A 25395-nucleotide genomic window follows, 5' to 3' on the forward strand; every position below is an offset into this window, starting at 1 on the left:
GCCATGTTTGTGGATGCTGTGTGAACAACAGCTTGGAAGTGGATCTGGTCCAGTTGACCTTCAAATAATAGATGGATAATAAAGACATGGTACACGTGCACTATGAATATCAATTTAGTGGTAAGGAAAATACAATTTTTAGAAAATAATGGAAGGACCTGGAATAAACTATATAATGTGAAGTTACCAAGTCTCAGAGAAACAAGCTGTGTGTGTTCTCTCATATGTGGATCCTTACATGGAATACTTTTATTTATTTATTTATTTTTTGGTTCATTTTTTATTTATTTATTTGAGAGCGACAGACATAGAGAGAAAGACAGATAGAGGGAGAGAGAGAGAATGGGCGCGCCAGGGCTTCCAGCCTCTGCAAATGAACTCCAGACGCGTGCACCCCTTGTGCATCTGGCTAACGTGGGACCTGGGGAACCGAGCCTCGAACTGGGGTCCTTAGGCTTCACAGGCGAGCGCTTAACCGCTAAGCCATCTTTCCAGCCTGGAATACTTTTATTTGTCTACAAGTTGTATTAAGCAAATTTAGTCCTGATTAGGGAGATAGATTTGGAGAGAGGGAAGTGAGGGAGGACTATAGGTGTGCATATTAGACACTGCAATACTGTGATACAATAGAGGAGGTAAAAGGCTTAATAGGGACAGGTATAAGGGAGGGATCTTAGAGGATTCACAAAAGTAATGATGATAGATAAGTCCTTCTTGTTTAGTTAATTAAAACATATAACTCTCTTAAACATAGACAAAGCATTATAGGGAATTTGGACAAACCCACCTTGCTAGGATTGTGAAAGATTTACTGTAAAGCAATAGGCTGTTTAAGGTGAATCAATCTCAAGGCCAGCATTGGGCCACCCCAACATGAGTTGTTACACCATGAGGTTCATGAGGCCCTCAAAACAGTGTGGACCACTGCCAAAGTACCACACAGCCATAGTAATTAAACCAGTCTGTTGCTGAGAAAAATACTTGCATATAGATCAATAGAATATAATATATAAATAAACCCACATATCTGTAGCCACTTAGTTTTTTACAAATGTATGAAAAACACATTGAACAAAGAAGATAGCTTCTTTAAAATACAGTTCTGAGAAAATAGGACATCCACCAGTATAAAATGAAATTAGATCAATATATCATACAGTGTGAAAAATCAGCTCAAAAAGGCCAAAGTCTGAATGCAAGATTGGAAATTCTGAAACTGCTTTAGGAAAACAGTGAAAATACTTTAAATAAAGTCATGGTAATGAATTGTCTAAAAAAAAAAAAAAAAGACTCCAGCAGCACAGGTAATAATTAAAATTGAGTTTCATGGAAATAAAAACATTGCGTGCAAGTACTAGCATTGTTAAGGGACAAACTAAAGAATAGGAAAAATTTTGACATTATGCATACATACACATCTCAGTGTTCATATATAGAATCTATAAAAAGTCAAGAAATTTTAAAAATATTCAAACACCCTATCAATAAGTGAGCAGTTGAATGAAAGTTGTTTAAGCAAGAAACACAGCCAATGAATATTTAAAAGTTTTCAACATCCTTAGCCATGAAGGAAATGAAAATTGTAACTGCTTTGCAGAGCTGAAGAATGATGGTTTAGTGATTAAGGCAGTTGCTTGCAAAGCTTGCTAGCCTGGGTCTGATTCTCCAGTGCCCACATAAATCAAGATACACAAGGTGGGATATGCACCTGGAGCACTTAGGCAGTTGCAAGAGTACTTGTAATGCCCATCTAATCTCTGTCTTTCTCTCTCACTTACCTGCTCACTCTCAATTTTGTTCTTCTCTCTCTCTCTTTTTTTTAATTTTGTTGTTGTTCTCTCACTCACTGTTTCTCTCTGAAATTTAAACAAAAAAATAACTGATTTGAGATCCTACCTCACCCCATTCATAATTGCTACCATCATGAAAGAAGGAAATTTCTGGTGAGAATGTGAGATTGTGGGGAAAGAGGATCCTTTAAACCCTGTTATTAAGAATCAAATGTACACTGGGTGTGGTGGTGCACACCATTAATCCCAGCACCAAAGTGGCAGAGATAGTAGGGTTGGTCTGAGTTCAAAGCCAGCCTGGGGGTACTAATTGAGTTCCAGGTCAGCCTTGGCTACAGTGAAATCCTAACTCTAAAAAAGGGGGTGATTAAAGACTGAAGAAATGTACAAACACACCCAGCTAACAAGCTAATATTATAAAACCATAATGTTATCTTTAAGTGATCTGTGCAATGTCATGCATTTTATCAGTTGGTTATCAGCAACGGATGTGCATTGTAGGGAAGAACTATAAAAATAAAGGGCATTCCCTACATCATGCTTGCAGTCATGGCATGTGGGACTTTCCAATCATGGAATGATGCATATATTTTGGATAAATGCTTTTATTGTTTTAAATATTTATTAGTTTTCTATTCAGCAAATACAGGCAGTTTGATACCATTAATAGGCTCATCCATGACCTACCCTTTCCCCATTGGACCCTCCTTTTGAGGTAAATGGGTCGGGCTTGTGGAGTTAGCCCACAGTTATTGGTACAATAAATGTCCCTGCATATTATGACCCAACATGTGGCTCTGACATTCTATTCACACCTTCTTCCATAAAATTTCCCTGAGCCATGTTGGGTTCATTTTTGGTCTGCTTCAGTGATGAGGTGTTGGGGGCCTTTGGGTCTCTGGATATCTGATTTGGTAGCAGTTGATTTTTCTCTGTGTTGATCTCCTTCTCCCTTGTGCTGGTATCTGGTTCATCAGGAAAATAGCACCCTTGCTTGTTTTGCCAATTTTCCTTAGTTTCAGTCAGGGCCTTTTTGAGGTATGATGGGGTGGCTCTCTCCTTAGGATCTGCATGTATCTGAAAAAGAGAAGCAGATTCTCCAACAGAGTGTAAGTTAGCACCTGGACAAATGAGATAACCCTTAATTTTTGTTAAAAGAGAGTTTAATAGGTGTAGGCCCTCTTATAGCCCATGATTGATGGTAGCTTGATAGTGGAGAGTGGGCTTATGTTTGGATAAGATTCTGAGGTGTTTCCCAGCTCCAGCTATGGGTCCCATACCAGTGAGGGGATCGGTTAGCCAAATCAAGAACAGTTGGTTCCCCACCATGCTGTGTGCCACCATTGCACTTGTGTGGGCATCACAATACGCTATTTGCTGCTAAGTAGGTTGGACCATGAGTTGCTTGGAAAGATATTGATCATTTCCCCCAGTCACCCATATAGCACCTTCTGGCACAAGACACACTGACTGTCTGGGGACTGACTCTTTCCTGGCTTCCAGCCATGCAGTTCCATTTTACATGTCAGTCGCATATGGTGTCTTCAGCAATAGGGTCTTACCACTAAACTTTAGTGGGTGAACAAGTACTCTGACAGAAATCTGTCAATCTTTTAGGAAACATTGTAGGTTTCTCTGATCAAAAGCTCATTGTGGGTGATAGCCCCATGCTGGTACTAGGAGTTACAGGTCAGTGCCTACTAAGAAAATGAGGAAAAAGATAACTAATATACAAGAGTTGAGAGAGGGAGTAGGAGGGAGGGAAGATTTAGATTTAAGTTAGACTAGATCCTACCCTCTCCCTTGTCTTATGGTTCAGGTGTTTCCTGTAAGGGCCTGGTGAAGGTTCAGCCAATTGGTCTGCCTTTAAGGAAGTAGAATTTTATGGTACCATTGCTGTTTGGGTCTAGACTAGTGTTTACCACCCGTCTGATGCCCTTCCCTCCCTCCCCATCCATTCCAGTGTCTAGTCCATGAGATGCTTGCTGGGTATGTAAGGTATCTTGGGTAGATTCAGATTAGGTGACGTAGATGAGTGAGACTATGTGGCAATTTTTTAAATCTGTGATTGGGTAAGTTCACTGAGAATGATCTATTCCAGGTTCAACCACTTTTCCTCAAATATCTTTGTGTCATTTTTTTCTTACTGCTGTATAGAATTCCATTGTGTAGATATACCACATTTTCATTATCCATTCTTCTAGTGATGGACATCTGGGTTGATTCTAGCTCTTAGCTATTACGAATTGAGCTGATATAAACATGGTTGAACAAATCTCTCTGGCTTGAGGTTTGAAGGTTTTAGGGTGGATGCCCAGTAAGGTAATAATTGGGTCTGTTGGTATCTCTATGGTCAGCTTTTTAAGGAGTCTCCATATTGCTTTCCAAAGTGGTTGTACCATTCTACATTCACACCAGCAGTGGATAAGTGTTCCTACTTCTCCACATACTTGCCAGCATTTATTTTTGTTTGATTTTTGGATGTTTGCTATCCTTATTGGGGTAAGGTGGAATCTCATAGTTGTTTTAACATGCATTTCTCTGATGATTAGGGATGATGAACATTTACTTTTTTTTCTTTTTTTTTAAATTTAATTTATTGGTTTTCTTTTCAGCAAATATAGGCAGTTTGGTACCATTGTTCAGGCTCATCCATGATATACCCCCTCTCATTGTACCCTCCTTGTTGATGTAAATGGGTCGTGCATTGTGGAGTTAGCCCACAGTTATTGGTACAATAAATGTCTCTGCATATCATGACCCAACATGTGTCTCTGACATTTTTCCGCCCCCTCTTCCACAATATTTCCTGAGCCATGTTGGGTTCATTTTTGGTCTGCTTCAGTGCTGAAGTGTTGGGGGCCTCTGACGCTCTGGCTCTCTGATTTGGTAGGAGTTGATTTTTCTCTGTGTTGGTCTCCTTCTCCTTTGGGCTGGTATCCGGTTCATCAGGAAAACATCACCCTTGCTTGTTTTGCCAATTGTCCTTAGTTTCAGTCGGCCCCCTTTTGAGGTATGTCAGGGCAGCCCTCTCCTTAGGTTCTGCATCTATCTGAAAAAGAGAAGCAGATTCTCCAACGGAGAGTAAGTTAGCACCCGGAAAATTGAGATAACACTTACTTTTTTGATAGAGAGTTGGATAGGTGTAGGCCCTCTGGTACCCCATGATTGATGGTAGCTTGATATTGTGATGGTAGCTTGATATTGGAGAGTGGGCTTATGTTTGGGTATGGTTCTGACTTGTTTCTCAGCTCCAGCTATGGGTCTCGTACCACTGAGGGGATCACTTAGCCAAATCAAGAGCAGTTGGCTTCTCACCATGGCTGTGTACCACTATTGCACTTGTGTGGGCATCACACCAGGTTATTTGTTGCTAATTAGGTTAGACAATGAGTTGCTTGGACAGATATTCGTCATTTCCCCCAGTCGCCCATGTAGCACCTTCTGGCACTAGACATGCTGATTCTCTGGGGACTGACTCTTTCCTGGCTTCCAGCCATGCCATTCCATTTTACGTGTCACCTGTGTATGGTGTCTTCAGCAATAGGGTCTTACCACTGACTTTTGGTGGGTCACTAAGTACACTGACAGAAGTCTGTCATTGTTTTGGGAAACCTTGTAGGTTTCTCTAATCAAAACCTCATTGTGGATGGTAGCCCCAAGCTGGAAATGGGGTTTACAGGTCAGTGCCCACTAGAAATTGAGGAAAAACATAACTAATATACAAGAGTTAGGAGAGAGAGAGAGGGTAGAGGGGGAGAAGGAGGGAGGGAAGATGTAGAAAATTTAGGTTAGTCTTGATCCTACCATCTCCAGTGTCTTGTGGTTCAGGTGTTTCCTGTAAGGGTCTAGTGAAAGTTCAGCCATTTTGTCTGCCTTTTATGAAGTAGAATTTTATGGTACCATTGCAGTTTGGGTCCATTTTACTGTTTTCCACCCTTTGATGCCCTCCCCGCCCTCCCCATCCATCCTATTGTCTAGTCCATGAGGTGCTTGCTGGGTATGTAAGATATCTTGGGTAGATTCAGGTTAGGTATTGTAGATGAGTGTGACTATGTGTCGATTTTTTTTCTGTGATTGGGTAAGTTCACTGAGAATGATCTGTTCCAGGTTCAACAATTTTTCCTCAAATTTCTTTGTGTCATTTTTTCTTACTGCTGTATAAAATTTCATTGTGTAGATATATCACATCTTAGTTATCCATTCTTCTAATGATGGACATCTGGGTTGATTCCAGCTTTTGGCTATTATGAATTGAGCCGCTACAAACATGGTTGAGCAAATCTCTCTGGCCTGTGGTTTGAAGGTTTTAGGGTAGATGCCCAGTAAGGGTATAACTGGGTCTGTTGGTATCTCTATAGTCAGCTTTTTCAGGAGTCTCCATATTGCTTTCCTAAGTGGTTGTACCATCCTACATTCCCACCAACAGTGAATGAATGTTTCTGCTTCTCCACATCCTTGCCAGCATTTATTTTCATTTGATTTTTTGATGTTGGCTATCCTTATTGGGGTAAGATGGAACCTCATAGTTGTTTTAATTGGCATTTCTCTGATGACTAGGTATGATGAACATTTTCTTAAGTGTGTGTTTGCTATTTGTATATCTTGCTCTGTGAATTGCCTGATCAACTATGCTCCCCATTTTTTGAGTGGGGTATTTATCTTCTTATTGTTTAGAATTTTGAGTTCTTTGTAGATTCTAGAGATTAGGCCTCTATCAGTTGGATAACCCGCAAATATTTTCTCCCATTCTGTGTGTATTATATTGGCTTTGTTTATTATATGCTTGTCTGTAAACAAACTCTTCAGCTTCATATGATCCCATTGGTTGAGTGACTGCTTAAGAACTTGAGCAACTGGGGTTTTGTTCAGGAAGTCTTTTTCCATTCCTATATCATGAAAATTACTTCCTAAATTTTCTTCCAGTTGTATTCAAGTTTCTGGTCCTATGTTGAGGTCTTTTATCCATTTGGATTTGAGTGTAGTGCATGGTGAAATGTGTGGATCAAGTTTTAGTTTCCTGCATGTAGTTATCCATTTTGTCCAGCACCATTTGTTTGAAGATGTGGTCTTTTTTCCAGCCTATATTGTTCGGGCCTTTGTCGAATATCAAGTAGTTATAGTTCCTTGACCTAAAATCTGGGTCCTCAAGTCTATTCCATTGGTCTATTCTCCTGTCTTAATGCCAGTACCATGCTGTTTTTATTACTATGGCTTTTTAGTATAGTTTTAGATCAGGTATGGTGATGCCACCAGTGGTATTTCTTTTGCTGAGGATATGTTTGGATATGCAAGGCCTTCTGTTTTTCCATATGAAATTTGAGATCATTTTTTCTATCTCTGTGACGAACATGGTAGGATTTTAATTGGAATTGCATTAAATCTATATATTGCCTTTGTTTTTTTTTAAATTTTTTATTTATTTATTTGAGAGCGACAGACAGAGAGAGAAAGACAGATAGAGGGAGAGAGAGAATGGGCGCGCCAGGGCCTCCAGCCTCTGCAAACGAACTCCAGACACGTGCGCCCCCTTGTGCATCTGGCTAACGTGGCACCTGGGGAACCGAGCCTCGAACCGGGGTCCTTAGGCTTCACAGGCAAGCGCTTAACCGCTAAGCCATCTCTCCAGCCCTATATATTGCCTTTGGTAGGATTGTCATCTTCACAATGTTAATTCTGCCTAGCTAGGAGCATGGGAGGTCTTTCCATTTTCTCAAGTCCTCTTCAATTTCTTTTTTGAGAGTTTTTATATTTTCATTGTATTTTACTTCCTTGGTTAATGTTATTCCAAGGTATCTTATTTTTTTTGTTGCTATTGAAAATGGGACTATGTCCTTTATTTCTTTTTCTGTACCTTTTTCATTTGCATTCAGAAATGCTACTGATTTTTGTGCATTAATTTTGTATCCTGCTACGTTGCTATAGAAGTTAATCACCTTCAGGAGTTTTGGGATGGAGTCTCTCAGGTCTCTTACATATATAATCATGTCATCAGCAAATAGAGCTAACTTAACTTCTTCCTTCCAAATTGTGTCCCTTTTATTTCCTTCTCCTGTCTTATTGCTTGAGCTAGTACTTCCAGAAGTGTATTGAAAAGCAGAAGTGAGAGAGGACATCTCTGTCTTATTCCTGATCTCAATGGGAATTCCTCCAGTCTCTCTCCATTAAGTATTACTTGGGCCTTTGGGAGCTTTGTATATTGCCTTTATTATGTTAAGATGTGAACCAGCCATGCCGATTCCCTCCAATGTTTTGATCATGAAGTGATGTTGTATCTTGTCAAAGGCCTTTTCTGCATCTGTTGAAATGATCATGTGGTTTTTATTTCCGCATCTGTTGAAATGATCATGTGGTTTTTATGTTTAAGCTTGTTATGCGGTGTATTACATTGACAGATTTTTGTATGTTGAACCATCCTTGGGTTCCTGGGATAAATCCCACTTGGTCAAGGTGGATAATGCTTTTGATGTGTTGTTGGATTCTGATTGCAAGTTTTTTGTTCAGGATCTTTGCATCTATGTTCATTAGGGTAATAGGCCAGTAGTTTTCTTTTCTTGTGGCATCTCTGCCTGGTTTTGGAATTAGGGTGATACTAGCTTCATAAAAGGTGTTGGGTAGCTTTCCCTGTTCTTCAATTGTGTGGCACAGTTTTGGAAAGATTGGTTTGAGTTCTTCCATGACGGTTTGATAAAATTCGGCTGGGAATCCATCTGGTCCTGGACTCTTCTTTTTGGGGAGGTTTTTTTTATTACTTTTTCAATCTCCATGAGTGTGATGGGTTCATTGAGGTGATTAATCTGCTCTGAGTTTAGCTTTGATAGATGGTATGCATCCAGGAATTTATCCATCTCCTCCACATTTTCCAGTTTTGTGGAGTATAGGTTTTTAAATAAGTCTGCCAATTTCACTGATGTCTGTTGTGGTCTCTCCTTTTTCATTTTGAATTTTGTTAATTTCGGTCTCTCCTTTTCTTTGCTTGATCAAATTCGCCAGAGGTTTGTCAATCTTGTTTATTTTTTCAAAGAACCAGCTCTTTGTTTTGTCAATTGCCTTAATTGTTCCTTGGTTTCCAATTCATTAATTTCTGCTCTGATTTTAATTATTTCTTTCCTTCTGGAGCTCTTTGGGTTGGATTTTTCTTGTTTTTTTTCCAGTGCTTTTAAGTGGATGGTTAGGCTATTGATTTGGGATCTTTCTGTCTTTTTTATGAAGGCATTGAGTGCTATGAATTTTCCCCTGTAAGTTTTGGTATGATATGTTCTCATTGTCATTCAAATCCAGGAATTTTGCAATTTCATTTTTTATTTCATCCACTATCCATTTATTGTTTAAGAGTGTGCTGTTCAGCTTCCAGTTGCCGTTGGGATTCTTGTGGTTTTTTTGTTGTTGATTTCTAGGAATATAGCATTATGATCTGATATCATGCAGGGAATTATGTTGATTTTCCTAAATATGTGGACGCAGTATTTGTGACCCAGTATAAGGTCTATTTTAGAGAATGTCCCATGGGCTGCTGAGAAGAATGTGTAGTCTGTGGATTTGGGATGGAATGTTCTGTAGATGTCTGTTAGGTCTAAGTTTTCTATGGTTTTGTTGAGCTCTCTTACTTCCCTGTTGTGTTTCTGTTTGGATGATCTGTCTATTACTGATAATGGTGTGTTGAGTCCCCAGTTATGATGGTGTTGGTGGTTATTTCTGTTTTATTGTCAAGTTTTATGACCTGTAGTGCCCCTGTGTTTGGTGCATACAGATGTATGCTTGTCATATCCTCTTGATGGATTGTTCCCTTGATAAGTAGGAAGTAGCCTTCTTTGTCTTTTTTGATTGTTTTTGGTTTGAAGTCAATTTTATTTGATATTAATATAGCTACACCTGCTTGTTTCATATTACCATTTGCTTGGAATATTGTTTTCCACCCTTTAATCCTGAGAAGGTTTCTGTCTTAATGGTAAGGTGGGTTTCTTGAAGGCAGCAGATTGAGGGGTCTAATTTTTTGAACCACCCTGTTAGCTTGTGTCTCTTGATTGGTGGATTAAGGCCATTAATGTTTAGGGTGATGACTGTGAGATTTGATTTGATCCCTGCCATGTTGTGGTAGTAGAGGTTTGTTGGTGTTTTCATTGTATTTGAAATTTTTTGTATCTACTCTGGGTTTGGTTGTTGTGATCTGCTCATTGAAGGCATTTGTGTTTGGTTATTTGTTTCTTCTCTGTGGAGAATTTCCTGGAATACTTTCTGTCGGTTTGGTTTTGTTTTCATGTAATTGTAAAACTGAGTTTTGTAATGGAAAGTTTTTCTTTCACCATCTATTATAAGGGAGACTTCTGCCAGGTAGAGTAGGTTGGTTTGGAAGCCATAGTTTCTTAGAGTTTAGAGAGTTTCTCTCCAAGCCCTTCTAGTTTCAGGGTTTCCATTGAGAAGTCTGAAGTAATTCTGATGGGGTTTCCTTTGAAAGTGGTGTGCTGTTTTTCCCTAGCTGTTTTTAAGATTTTATCTTTGGTGTCAATGTTTAGAGTCTTTATGATAATCTGTCTTGGGGAGTTTCTCCTTTAGTCTAGTCGGTTAGGAGTTCTGATTGTTTCTTGTATCTTGATGGGCCTTTCTTTTAAGAGACAGGAGAAGTTTTCTTCAATTATTTTGTTAAATAAGTTCTCCATGCCTTTGGTCTGAAATTCTTCTCCTTCTGGTATTCCAATGATTCTGATATTAGGACACTTAAGTGTATCCCATTATTCCCTCATGTTCTGTTCACAGGAAACTTTGAACTTATTGAAAATTTTGGACTCTCGAACTGTTTCTTCCATCCTGTCTTTCAGATCAGAGTTTCTATCCTCCACTTCGCTGAGTCTATTCTTGAGAGGCTCTAGCGAGTTTTGGACTTGTTCAATTAAGTTTGCAATTTCTACTACTTTCCTATGTATCACTTCCATCGCTCTGTCCAGCTCCCTTTTCACCTCATTTTCTGATTTTCTTGATGATTTTTGGAATTCCTCCTTGCATTTCTTTATGTTTTCATTTAGTGTGGCCAACTGATTTTTAACATCCTCTTTTTTATTCACTCTCCCTCAACTCTCTTATCTCTCTTTGAATTTCTTCCAGTGTCTTATCATATTGCTCTAGCTTAGTGTTGGTAGCATCCACACAATTATCTGTCCTTTGTAGCTTTCCTGAAAGTTCTAGCCGTAGGTTGGTCAGGGTTGCATTGCTCATAGCTTCCTCTTGATGTTCTGATCCTAAACACACTTGTATGTTTTGGTTAGATGTAATCCTTGTTGGACTGGGTGATCTGTCTGGATTTTCTTGCATTTTATTTTTCATGTTATTTCTTTTTCACTGTGGTCTACCCATGTCAGTGTATGGGCAGGTAGGTGGGTGGAGCATCCTGGGCTCTAACTCAATGAGAATTTAAGGCAGCCTGGGGCATTTGCCAGCATCCTGGGTTTTTGCCCTTTCTTTCCAAAGCCGCCTATCTATTGCCTGATAAGGGTGCCAAAGTTGCCTGAATTCTCACTCAGTAATGCACCAAAGCTGCCTGCCTTCAAGCTTAAAAGGGGACTGAGATAGCAAGCCCTGAAGCTGCCCAATCTCTGGCTGGGAACACTGGGAACTGCAAACAGTCTGCGCTCTCCCACCTCAGTGGAGTGAGGGATGGGTGGCAACAGACAGGTAGGGATGGCACCTGAACTGGCACTAGTGACTCAGTGTGGGCTTGTGTGGCCCTTGATGTGGGACTGGGCCTGCTGCAAGTAAAATTGTAGTGCAGAGGCAGCTGATGTGGGCACAGGATCGGGACACTTCAGAGGCTGGCTGGCAGGCAAGTGATTGGAGCACAGCAGCGGGGTGTCTGGCAGCCACCTAATCACAGCAGAGGTGGCCCCCATGGGTGTGTGAACTGAGCACAGCATGGCGGGCCAGTGTGCGTGATCAGAGCACAATGGCTGTGGTCCCCGCATGATCAGCACAGTGGGCTGGCGTGCGTGCGATCGGAGCATAGCCGCTTGGGGATGGGGCACAGCAGCTGTATGGAGATCCCCTGAGAGGGGATCTGTGATTCCCTGTTTTTCCCCACTCTGTGCCCTCCCACTGGCAAGAAGACCCTGATAAACCCTTAATTTCTTGCCTTTCTTTCCCTGGTATCTGCGGCACAGCTAGGCGGTCGCCATCTTGGCCGGAAGTTGCCGATGAACATTTTCTTAAGTGTGTGTTTGCCAGTTATATTTCTTCCTCTGTGAACTGCCTGCTCAGCTCTTTGCCCCATTTTGTGAGTGGTGTGTTTATCTTCTTACTGTTTAGACTTTTGAGTTCTTTGTAGATTCTAGAGATTAGGCCTCTATCAGTTGGATAACCCACAAATATTTTCTCCCAATCTGTGTGTAATGTATTGGTTATGCTTATTGTATGACTGTCTATAATGAAACTCTTCAGCTTCATGTCATCCCATTGGTTGAGTGACTGTTTAAGATTGTGAGCTACTGGGGTTTTGTTCAGGAAGTCTTTTTCCATTTCTATTCAACCTCCCTTGTGTTCCTGGGATGAATCCCACTTGGTCCAGGTGGAGGATGCTTTTGATGTGTTGTTAGATTCAGTTTGTCAGGATTTTGTTCAGGATCTTTGCATCTAAGTTTATTAGGGAAATAGGCCGGTAGTTTTCTTTTCTTGTGGCATCTCTGCCTGGTTTTGGAATTAGGGTGATACTAGCTTCATAAAAGGCGTTGGGTAGCTTTCCCTGTTCTTCAATTGTGTGGCACAGTTTTAGGAAGATTGGTTTGATTTTTTCCATGAAGGTTTGATAGAGTTCAGCTGAGAAGCCATCTGGTCCTGGACTCTTCTTTTTGGGGAGGTTTTTTTAATTACTTTTTCAATCTCCATGAGTGTAATGGGTTCATTGAGGTGATTGAGCTGCTCTGAGTTAGCTTTGATAGATGGTAGGCATCCAGAAATTTATCCATCTCCTCCACATTTTCCAGTTTTGTGGAGTAGAGGTTTTTGAAATAAGTACTGATGATTCTCCCAATTTCACTTATGTTTGTTGTGATCTCTCCTTTTTCATTTGAATTCTCTTAATTTGAAGCTTCTCCGTTTTTTGCTTGATCAAATTGCCCAGGAGTTGGTCAATCTTGTTTATTTTTTCAACGAACCAGCTCTTTGTTTTGTCAATTGTCTTAATTGTTTCCAATTCATTAATTTCTACTCTGATTTTAATTATTTCCTTCCTTCTGGAGCTCTATGGGTCGGATTTTTCTTGTTTTTTCCAGTGCCTTTAGGTTGATGGTTAGGTTATTGATTTAGGATCTTTCTGTCTTTTTTATGAAGGCATTGAGTGCTATGAATTTTCCCCTGAGGACTGCATTCATTGTGTCCCATATGTATTGATATGATGTGTTCTCATTTTCATTCAATTCCAGGAATCTTGCAATTTCATTTTTTATTTCATCCACTATCAATTTATTGCTTAATAGTGTGCTTTTCAGTTTCCAGGTGCCATTGGGATTCTTGATGGTTCTTTTGTTGTTGATTTCTAGCAATATATCATTGTGATCTGATATCATTCAGGGAAATATGTCAATTTTCCTAAATTTGTGGAGGCAGTCTTTGTGACCCATTATATATTTTAAATAATGTTCCATAGGCTACTGAGAAGAATGTGTAGTCTGTGGATTTGTGGTGGAATATTCTGTAGATGTCCATTAGGTCTAAGGGATCAATGGTTTTGTTGAGCTATTTTACTTCCCTGTTGGGTTTCTGTTTGGATGATCTACTACTGATAATGGTATATTGAATTCCCCAGCTATGATGGTCTTGGTAGTTATTTCTGTATTATTGTCAAGTAGGTTTTGTTTTATGAACTGTGGTGTCCCTGTGTTTGGTGAAAGACAGATTTATGATTGTAATATCCTCTTGATGGATCATTCCCTTGATAAGTAGGAAGTAGCCTTCTTTGTCTTTTTTGATTGTTTTTGGTTTGAGGTCTATTTTATCCTATGTTAATATAGCTACACCTGGTTGTTTCTTATTCCCATTTGCTTGGAATATTGTTTTCCACACATTCACCCTAAGGAGGTGTCTGTCTTTAGTGGTGAGGTGGGTTTCTTGAAGGCAACAGATTGTGGGGTCTAATGTTTTGATCCATCCTGTTAGCTTATGTCTCTTGATGGGTGAATTAAGGCCATTAGTATTTAGGGTAATGACTGTGAGATTTGATTTGATCCCTACCATATTGTGATGGTAGATGTGTGTTGGTGTTTTCATGGGCATTGTAGTCTTTTGTGCCTACTCTGAGTTTCGTTATTGTGATCTGCTTCTTGTAGGTATTTGAGTTTGGTTATTTGTTTCTCCTTTGTGGAGAATTTCCTGGAATACTCTCTGTAGGTTAGGTTTTGTGTTCATATAATTGTAATGCTGAGTTATGTCATGGAAAGTTTTTCTTTCACCATCTATTATAAGGGAGACTTTTGCTGGGTAGAGTAATTTGGGTTGGAAGCCATAGGTTCTTAGACTTTGGAGTGTTTCTTTCCAGGCCCTTCTAGCTTTCAGCGTTTCTATTAAGAAGTCTGAAGTAATTCTGATGGGGTTTCCTTTGAAGGTGGTGTACTGTTTTTCCCTAGCTGCTTTTAGGATTTTCTCCTTGGTGTCAATTTTTAGAGTGTTAATGATAATATGTCTTGGAGAGTTTCTCCTTTGGTCCAGTCTGTTTCGAGTTCTCTTGGCTTCTTGTATCTTGATGGGCCTTTCTTTTAAGAGACTGGGGAAGTTTTCTTCAATTATTTTGTTAAATAAGTTCTCCATGCCTTTGGTCTGAAATTCTTCTCCTTCTGGTATTCCAAATATTCTGATATTAGGACGTTTAAGTGTATCACACAATTCCCTCATGTTCTGTCCCCAGGATCTTTTGAACTTACTGAAATTTTTGAACTCTTGAACTGTTTCTTCCATCTTGTCTCCCAGACCAGAGTTTCTATCCTTCACTTTGCTGACTCTATTCTTGGGAGCCTCTAGAGAGTTTTAGACTTGTTCAATTAAGTTTGCATTTTCCATTACTTTTCTATGCATCATTTCCATCACTCTGTCAAGCTCCCTTTTCACATCATTTTCTGATTTTCTTAATGATTCTTGGAATTCATCCTTGTATTTCTTTATGTCTTCAGTTAGTATGGCCAGCTGATTTTTAAGGTCCTCTTTTTTTTCACTCTCCCTCAAATCTTTTAGCCCTCTTTGAAGTCCTTCCAATCTCTTATGAATTTATTCTAGCTTAGTGATGGTAGCATCCACATGATTGTCGGTCTTTTGTTGCTTTCCTAAAAGTTCTAACAGTAGATTGGTCAGGATTGCATTGCTCACAGCTTCAATTTGATGTTCTAATCCTAATGACTCTTCTATGTTTTGGTTCAATGTATTATTCATTGTAGGACTGGGTAACCTTACTGGATTTTCTTTTATTTGATTTTTCATGTTATTTCTTTTGTGCTGTGGTCTGCCCATGACAGTGTATGGGCACGTAGGTGGGTGGATCAGCCTGGGCTCTATCCCAATGGGAATCTGAGGCAGTCTGGGGCAGTTGCCAAGCAGCCTGGGCTTTGGCTCCCACTTGCCAAAGCCGCCTATCTAGTGCCTGACAGGGATGCCAGTTGCCTGAATTCTCAAGCTGTAATGCACCAAAGCTGCCTGTGTTCGAGCTTGGAGGTGGACTGAGGTGCCAAGCCCTGAAGCTCTGGCTGGGAATACTGGGACGTGGAAACTGTCTGTGCTCTCCTACCACAAGAGAATGGGGGTTGGCACCTGAGCTGGCGCAAGTGAGAGACACAATCTGGGCTTGTGTGGCAGTTACTGTGGGACTGGGCTCTCTGAATATGCAGTGGCAGGAGCAGTAATGTGGGCAAATGTGCAGAGCAGTTTAAGCTTTTGCACTTAGGGATGGACTGGTGCATGATCAGAGCACGGCAGCTGCGGTGGTGGGGCAGGGTGTGGCGGTGGCATGGGAGGGGTGGTTGACCCACCCCTGAGGGGATCCGCGATTCCCTATTCTCCCCCCCACCCAGCCCTCCCACTGACAAGTAGACACAGAAAACCCTTAAGGTCTTGCCTTTCTTTCCCCAGGTTTTGCAGCACAGCTAGGCGGTTGCCATCTTGGCCAGAAGTCTGGGTAAATGCTTTGCTGAAGAACCTGAAGATGGAGATGTAGTGAGTATGAACCAGAAAGGACAAGAAAATGATAAGTATGATATCCTCAACATTTGGCATTTCCTCTGTGGTCTTGATCTGAAGATGAAAATAGGACAGTTTTCCCCACATTTTTCACATGATCAAAGGTTGTATTTATCTGAAGGCATGCCAGAGTGGGCCACAGGAAGTAGTCAGGTGGGTTGGCCAGCTGTAGTGCTTTATTCTAGGTATTAATAACCACGTTTTCATGGCATGTGTGTCTCCTCATCATATATTGATTCCTAGATACATTTTGAAAATTTTTAAATATTTGAGAAAAACTGTAATTTCCATGAATTTGTTCCCATATGCTTATAATAAAGACATTATACAATAGATCAAAATCACTATAATCATCAAGCACTAAAAATAAATTTTTCATGTTCTAATGTGGTAAAATTATCTGGTTTTAGAGGAGTCCTTTAGAGCTATTTCCCTGAAACATATATGAATTCCTAGATCCTGCCTTAGGTGTGCACTGTACCATGCTGTCCTGGGCTCAGGAAATCCCACCAGAAGGGACAAGCTGCCTGCTGCTTCAATTGTTATTGGTGCCCCCCAAAAATGAGATTTCTAATGAGACAGGCAACTGTATGCAAGAAAAAAAAATACCTACCTCAGATTGATTTTATCTTCTATAACACATGTGGGGATTTCAAGGGTCCTGGAAGGAAATTCAAGAGAAAAAAATCAGCCAGGCTTGGGAACACATGCTTTTCATCCCAGCACTGTGATACAGAACACTAAAACCCTTGATTGTAAGAAACAAAACTTGATCTCCATTTTTAAGTGTAATTTGTATATACCTTGTGGATAAGAGATACACTTTCTAGAGGAAAATTTATTGAATTACTGAAAAAATACACACCCTATAACTTCAACACATTGTTTTAACTTAAACTGATTCCAGATCAATTGCTGAGAGTATTTTCTCATGAAAAACATTTTAAGAACTAAACATTATTAATCTCCAGAGTGGAATTGATCACATGGTGTTAATGCACCTATTTTTATAGGTCTTCAGTATGCCCAAGGTCCCATCCATTCTTGAGTCCTTCCTCACCCATCCCATTTCTAGCAGGTCCCTGCTAAAGAGTACATGTACAGACTTTGTGTTTGCACTGGCATGCACACAGTAGAACAGGACTATGGATGGCTGTATTTCCTGTTGTCATTTAGTCTCACAAGGTAGGGAGGGAAAGGTACAAAGATGAAAACTGAAGTTGTACCAATCAGAGACTGTCATGAATGTGCTCTTGATAACCCATGGGCTGATGTCAGTGTTTGAATCATAGAGGTTTATAATGGGAGAAGAATTTGGAAACTGATTTTATGTGCTAGGGGAGTTACAGGTGGAAATAATTATTAATACAATTAGAACTAGCTAAAAGTTTTATCTGTGAATTATTTCATTTCAGCATATGCTTTTAAGCTTTTAATTAGCAATCTTTTTTTTTTTTTCATAAAGATGATTTTCCAAAATCAAGATCTCTTCACACCATGCTTCCCTTTCTCTTTCTGATTCCTCCCTCCACTGAATCTCTTTTCTTCCACACTAGGCTCCCTTATTTTTCAGTGTCATCACTTCTCCTTCTTTGTGCCGTGCTTGTGTAGGTTAGTGTCAGCCACTGTGAGGTAATAAGTACCATGGCCAAATATCATGGAATATGCGGTGAAAGGATTGTGAGAGCTACAAGTTGGGACATTATTCACAGACCTACTGCCTTTTCCCCATAACTGATGGCTTCCCCCACAATTCATGACCCACAATCCCCATGGGGATGACCTGCATCCCCAGCAAGGAAGGTCCCTTTGGAAGGGAGCAGGAAGGAAGGAAAGGAAGATACCAACATGTGCTGTTTACATACTGAGTATGTCCATAACTAATAAAAGAGTAAATGAATAAATACCATGACCTTTTTGTTTCTGGAAGACAGTATTGAAAGCAGTCCTCCCCTTCCTTGGGCTATTATTTCTTTCCCACCACCTTTTCTGGACCCTGACCCTGGAGGGTGAGATATAAATGTCTTAGTGTTGGGCACTTCCCTGTCTCTGCTCAGCACTTTGATGTGTTTTGAGTGTCTGTAGTGGTCACCACAATCCAAAAGTGAAAGCTTCACTAACTATAGGCATAAAGATATATCTATTTAATTTGACAACATGACTAGTTTCTCACCACACAGAGTTTATGACCTTCACAGTTAGGGATTTTGATTCATCTTTCAATGTCAGGCATGAATTCTTTCCCACAAGGTTGGGCTAAAATCTATTCAGGGAGTATTTGATTCCTGCACATCAAACATGCCTGCATTGCACCAGTTGGTGTATTTTGTCTAGATAGCCAGGCATGAAACTGGCAGTGTCCATCAGTGGTTAATACTGTTGATGATTATTTTTTCCCCTCAAACAAGCTGCATAGCCAAAGCATGTTTTAATACTGTTCTATATGATGGTATGATGAAGTTGTCAGTGGCATAGTTACAGTGTCAAAAATGGGATTGAAACAAATAGGAACAGTTATTTTTAATGCCAGTGGATAATGAAAGAAAAAAAGCAATTGAACATAATGCTCTATTATAAAGGAAATCATAAAATTGTAGCTATTCAAATGACACTATCGTGTTAAGTATACAATCCAAATGCTATCACTAGTTATATATTTACTAGTGGCTAAATACTAAATTACCATTTTTTTTCCACTTTCTACTCTCTGGCCATCTTTTATGTGAGAAATAAACTGAAAATGATGGATGACATATATCCTATGTAAAATTATGGTATTTGTCACTCAAGCATGAAAGCCTGAGTTCATATCTCCAGTGTCAATAAACAGACAAGAGTGGTGGCCACATGGGAGAGGTGAAAACAGTAGGAGCCTAGGATTTGGTGTCTGACTAGTCTAGCGAAATTTTTGAGCTCCAAATAATGTAATGTACACTATCTCAAGAAATTGGGTGGAGTATTTGAGAAGGCCACCAATGCTGACTCTACACAGCAAATCCCTACACATGTAGGTCCATGCACACACAGGAAGAAACATGTAAAACACACATACATATGTCTATATGTGCACACACATGCATCACATATACACACCTGCACACAACAAAAAGAAATAAAGGTATCTTCATCATTGTACATATTCAATATAAAAAGATATTCTTCAAATTTATCTTATGAGCAAATATATTTACAATTAAACATTATCATAAATCATAGCCAAATTTCCATCCTATAGGTAAGAGTACAGACTTCTTGTCTCCCCACAGGTAATCTTTATTCCTTGGAAATTTGGTAACTGATTTTTTTCGACCTAATTTCTCAATAATGCCTTGAATAAATTATAAAGATAAAAAATTATGGAGGCAAAATTTAATAAAATGCATAGAAGCTATCTATGTCCTCTCAAAACTAATTAGCAAAACCCTGTACAAGGTGATGATGTACAGCTTTGGGGGACAATTATGTTCTGGTTCTAGTTACATTCATAGAATTATTATCATTTAATGATGGAGGTGGAAGATTTGAATGTCCCTACTGTGAATATTTCATACAGAGCTCCACCTAGAGACAGAGAGTACACTGTGTGAGCTTTCACACTAACCTTGGAATGTGCAGTCTTCAAATTTGTACATATAACATTTAGAGTTTATGAATTATCCAGTTTAACCTATTATTTCATTTTTATTGAGGCAAGAATTCACTCTAGCCAAGACCTACATGGAAATCACTGTGTAACTCCAGGCTGGCCTCATGCTCTCAGTGGTCTTCCAACCTCTGCCTTCCAAGTGAGTGATTTAAGGTATGAGGTGCCACACCTAACAGTTAAGAATTTTATTATGACTCTGAATGTGTTGAGGAAAGGAATATTAAGATAAATAAACTATTTCATATATGTGTGATAAGAGAAAATAACAATGGTCCCAAGGTGTCCTTCACCATACATGTGAGGTCAATTACTTTTGAGTCATGTCTTCAGGATAATCCACTTATGTTGCTGTCAATGCAAACAAAGAAGGCACAGTTTTCTATCATGCTGGACACACTTATGTGAGACATCAGTGACACATGAAAATGGGAGCTGTACTGATGAGTCTTTGCTCTCTGCCTCAGACATGGAGCAGTGTGAAGTGTCCAGATGATCAATATGCCAATGTAGAGCAAACCCACTGCCTGCAGAAATCTGTGACCTATCTGGCTTATGAAGACCCCTTGGGGATGGTTCTGGCCTGTCTGACCCTGGGCTTTTCTGAACACACAGCTGCTGTTCTTGGGGTCTTTATGAAGTACCAAGACACTCCCATTGTGAAGGCCAATAACCTCACCCTCATCTACACCCTGCTCATCTCCCTCAACTGCTGTTTCCTCTGTTCCTTGCTCTTCATTGGATGTCCCAACTCTGTCATCTGCGTCCTGCAGCAGATCACATTTGGTGTTCCCTTCACTGTGGCTGTCTCCACTGTCTTGGCAAAAACAGCTATTGTGGTCCTGGACTTCAAGGTCACCGCTCCAGGAAGTATGAGGGGGATGCTGGTATCTGGGACACCTAATGTCATCATTCCCGCCTGCACCCTGATCCAACTTATTCTCTGTGCAGTGTGGCTGGGAATCTCTCCTCCCTTCATTGACACAGATGCACACTCTGAACATGGACACATCATCATCATCTGTAACAAGCACTCAGTCACTGCCTTCTACTGCATCCTGGGATACCTGGGATCTCTGGCCATAGTGAGCTTCACTGTGGCTTTCTTGGCCAGGAACTTGCCTGACACCTTCAGTGAAGCCAAGTTCCTGATCTTCAGAATGCTGGTGTTCTGCAGTGTGTGGGTCACCTTCCTCCCTGTCTACCAAAGCAGCCAAGGGAAATTCATGGTGCCTGTGGGAGTCTTTTCAGTCTTGGCTTCCAGTGCTGGGCTGTTAGGCTGCAGTTTTTTTCCCAAGTGCTACTTTAGTTTCCTAAGACCAGATTCTCTTCACAAGATCACATATAAAAACAATTCTTGGAACTATATCTTTCCTTACAATATAAACTAAGGTTACTATATAGACTGAAGACATCGTAGCATTATTTTTTTTTTAAACAAAATGTGTTTTTTCACCCACACAATTGAGTTTCACTTGTTCCCAATGATAGTTGTGTATAATATGAGTGGTATAACATGAGTTAGTTAGACAACTCAAATCTTGTATCAGAAAGACATTGCTTAGCCGGGCATGGTGGCACACGCTTTTAATCCCAGCCCTCAGGAGGCAGAGGTAGGAGGATCACTGTGAGTTAAAGGCCACTCTAAGACTACATAGTGAATTTCAGGTCAGCCTGGGCTAGTGTGAGACCCTACCTTGAAAAACCCCCAAAGCAAGACAAAACAAAACAAAAAAAGAAAGACAATGCTTGAAAAGGAGTTCTAAAGAAGAATGTTACACAAGGGTCATGACCTACCCATGCACCTGAAGTTGGGCTCAGTCTCCCTGGGTTCCCATAGGATGATAAAGATATTGATATCTATTGAGATAGAATATGGTATGACATGATATGAGGGCTTGGATTCTGAAAATCTTATTATGATTGTGCACTTTATTCAATGAGAAATGTACACTCCTGAAATCTTGAAACCATGGGGATATGAATTCCTTGTTAAAATGATCCTATTGCTGAAAATTGTTCTTTTATTGACTAACCATCATAAATAGCATGTGTAGGTATGAAAGTGTCACGAACAAAATTCTTGCATTTGCTTACATGTTTGTTTACATAGGATAGTAATGGAATGTGTGTGTGTGTGTGTGTGTGTGTGTGTGTGTGTGTGTGTGTGAGAGAGAGAGAGAGAGAGAGAGAGAGAGAGAGAGAGAGAGAGAGAGAGAGACTTGGGATATTATAAACATTACCCAGTATCAGTGGCTAAGTTTTGAGGTCATTTCTCTCCCAAGGGTCCTTGGGAGGAAACCTACTTCTCAATGTGAGACAGTGTTGAGGTCAAGTTATTTAGAGGTGTACCATAGTGAGTTGTAGTAAATATTCCTCCCTCACTCTACATTCCCATCTCACCTTGAGGTTTGCGCTCACATGTATTCCCATTATTTTTTTAATGTAATTTATTAGTTTTCTTTTCCGCAAATACAGGCAGTTTGGTACCATTGTTTAGGCTTATCCATGAACTACCCCTCCCAATGGACCCTCCTTGTTGATGTAAATGAGTCGTGCATTGTGGAGTTACCCCACAGTTATTGGTATGATAAATGTCTCTGCATATCATGACCCAACATGTGACTAACATTCTTTCCACCCCTCTTCCGCAAAATTTCCCTGAGCCATGTTGGGTTCATTTTTGGTCTGCTTCAGTGCTGAGGTGTTGGGGGCCTGTGAGACTCTGGCTCTCTGATTTGGTAGGAGTTGATTTTTCTCTGTGTTGGTCTCCATCCCCTTTGGGCTGGTATCCGGTTCATCAGGAAAACATCACCCTTGCTTGTTTTGCCAATTATCCTTAGTTTCAGTTGGGCCACGTTAGAGGTATGTTGGAGCAGCTCTCTCCTTAGGGTCTCCATCTATCTTAAAAAGAGAAGCATATTTTCCAACAGAGAGTAAGTTAACACCCAGAAAATTGATATAACACTTACTTTTTTGATAGAGAGCTTAATAGGTGTAGGCCCTCTTGTACCCCATGATTGATGGTAGCTTGATATTGGAGAGTGGGCTTATGTTTGGGTATGGTTCTGACTTGTTTCTCAGCTCCAGCTATGGGTCTCGTACCACTGAGGGGGTCAGTTAGCCAAATCAAGAGCAGTTGGTTCCCCACCATGGCTGTGTGCCAGTATTGCACTTGTGTGGGCATCACATCAGGTTATTTGTTGCTAATTAGGTTAGACCATGAGTTGCTTGGACAGATATTGGTCATTTCCCCCAGTCACCAATGTAGCACCTTCTGGCACTAACACGCTGACCGTTTGGGGACTGACTCTCTCCTGGCTTCCAGCCATACCATTCCATTTTACGTGTCAGCTGCATATGGAGTCTTCAGCAATAGGGTCTTACCACTGACCTTTGGTGGGTCACCAAGTACTCTGACAGAAGTCTGTCATTGTTTTGGGAAACCTTGTAGGTTTCTTTGATCAAATTCGACAAAGGCCCAAACAATATAGGCTGGAAAAAAGATAGCATCTTCAACAAATGGTGCTGGACAAACTGGATAACCACATGCAGGAAACTAAAATTTGATCCACACATTTCACCATGCACTACACTCAAATCCAAATGGATCAAAGACCACAACATAAGACTAGAAACTCAAATACTATTGGAAGAAAATTTAGGAAGTACTTTCCATGATATAGGAATGGAAAAAGACTTCCTGAACAAAACCCCAGTGGCTCAAGTTCTTAAACAGTCACTCAACCAATGGGATCATATGAAGCTGAAGAGTTTCTTTACAGACAAACATATAATAAGCAAAGCCAATAGATTACCCACAGAATGGGAGAAAATATTTGCAGGTTATTCAACTGATAGAGGCCTAATCTCTAGAATCTACAAAGAACTCAAAATTCTAAACAATAAGAAGACAAATACCCCACTCAAAAAATGGGGCACAGAGTTGAACAGGCAATTCACAGAGCAAGATATACAAATGGCAAACACATACTTAAGAAAATGTTCATCATCTTTAATCAATGCAAATTAAAACAACTATGAGATTCCACCTTACCCCAATAAGGATAGCCAACATCAAAAAATCAAATGAAAATAAATGCTGGCGAGGATGTGGAGAAGCAGAAACACTCATTCACTGTTAGTGGGAATGTAGGATGATACACCCACTTTGGAAAGCAATATGGAGACTCCTGAAAAAACTGACTATAGAGATACCAACAGACCCAGTTATACCCTTACTGGGCATCTACCCTAAAACCTTCAAACCACAGGCCAGAGAGATTTGCTCAACCATGTTTGTAGCGGCTCAATTCATAATAGCTAAAAGCTGGAATCAACCCAGATGTCCATCATTAGAAGAATGGATAACTAAGATGTGGTATATCTACACAATGGAATTCTATACAGCAGTAAGAAAAAATGACACAAAGAAATTTGAGGAAAAATGGCTGAACCTGGGATAGATCATTCTCAGTGAACTTATCCAATCACAGAAAAAAAATCGACACATAGTCTCACTCATCTACAATACCTAACCAGAATCTACCCAAGATACCTTACATACCCAGCAAGCACCTCATGGACTAGACAATAGGATGGATGGGGAGGGAGGGGAGGGCATCAAAGGGTGGAAAACAGTAATCTGGACCCAAACAGCAATGGTACCATAAAATTCTACTTCCTAAAAGGCAGACCAAATGGCTGAACCTTCACTAGGCCCTTACAGGAAACACCTGAACCACAAGACACTGGAGAGGGTAGGATCAAGACTAACCTAGATCTTCTACATATTCCCTCCCACCCTCTCCCCCTCTCCCCTCTTTCTCTCTCCTCTCTAACTCTTATATATTAGTTATGTTTTTCCTCAGTTTCTTAGTGGGCCCTGACCTGGAACCCCCACTACCAGCTTGGGGCTACCATCCATTATTATGATAACCTTCATTGTGAGTTCTACAGCCACATGCAATGGACTAGGAAATACTATTGGGGCATTTTGACTCTCAAACTTCTCAATAGCTTTTATAATGCAAAATAGATTTCAAATGTGAGAGTGAGGAAGGTTTGGGGATTCTGGAGAGGTTCCACAATATATGAACACAAATTTGGAGTCCTGTCTATTTTTAACAAAGAATTGGTAAAGATGAACTCAAGCAAGATAAATTATATATTATTGTTGTATGGAAAATAAAAAATTTGGGGCTTTATTTAAGAAATATTATGATCTAACATGAAGGCTAGAGCAGAGCTGTAGTCACATGGGTAGTAGGAAGCATGCCTTCATGTGGAAAACACTGTTTAGTTTATCATCTAAGAAAAATGAATTTTTTAGGGAAAGACTGGAATATACCCACACACATGTGGAGGGGAACTCATAAAGCCTGTTTAAATAGATAACAAGGCTTTCAAGAAAAGACTAGAGTGGAGGCACAGCACATGGAGAGTACCTAGGATCTTAAATAGGGAGACTTAGAAGATACAGACATAGTATCTATCTTATGTTTCCCCATGGAAGAAAGGTAAGAGGGAAAATGATAGGAGTTAAGGAAGAATAATAGAGTAAGAATATGAAAGTAGAGGCCAAGAAATTTAGGTGAGAAATCTTAAAGAGGAAAGGGAGTTGTACTCAAGGTTATCCCAAGTTTAGAGACACAGGTAACAGGCCTAGAGTTAGTGAAAGCATCTACACAGTAAGTCTGGAGTATAAGGAAAATAGAGACATGGTAGATTTAGAGAGCAGAGGAAAATAATACATGCATT

The 25395-nt window shown here is 40.1% G+C and overlaps 1 pseudogene; it reads left to right on the plus strand.

Annotated features, from left to right (window-relative positions):
* The window catches only part of LOC101617115, a 47523-nt pseudogene extending 26497 nt beyond the window's left edge, over positions 1–21026 (plus strand).
* The last annotated feature ends 4369 nt before the right edge of the window (positions 21027–25395 follow it).

Source organism: Jaculus jaculus, chromosome 15, assembly GCF_020740685.1.
Source record: "Jaculus jaculus isolate mJacJac1 chromosome 15, mJacJac1.mat.Y.cur, whole genome shotgun sequence".
Classification (NCBI taxonomy): Eukaryota; Metazoa; Chordata; class Mammalia; order Rodentia; family Dipodidae; genus Jaculus; species Jaculus jaculus.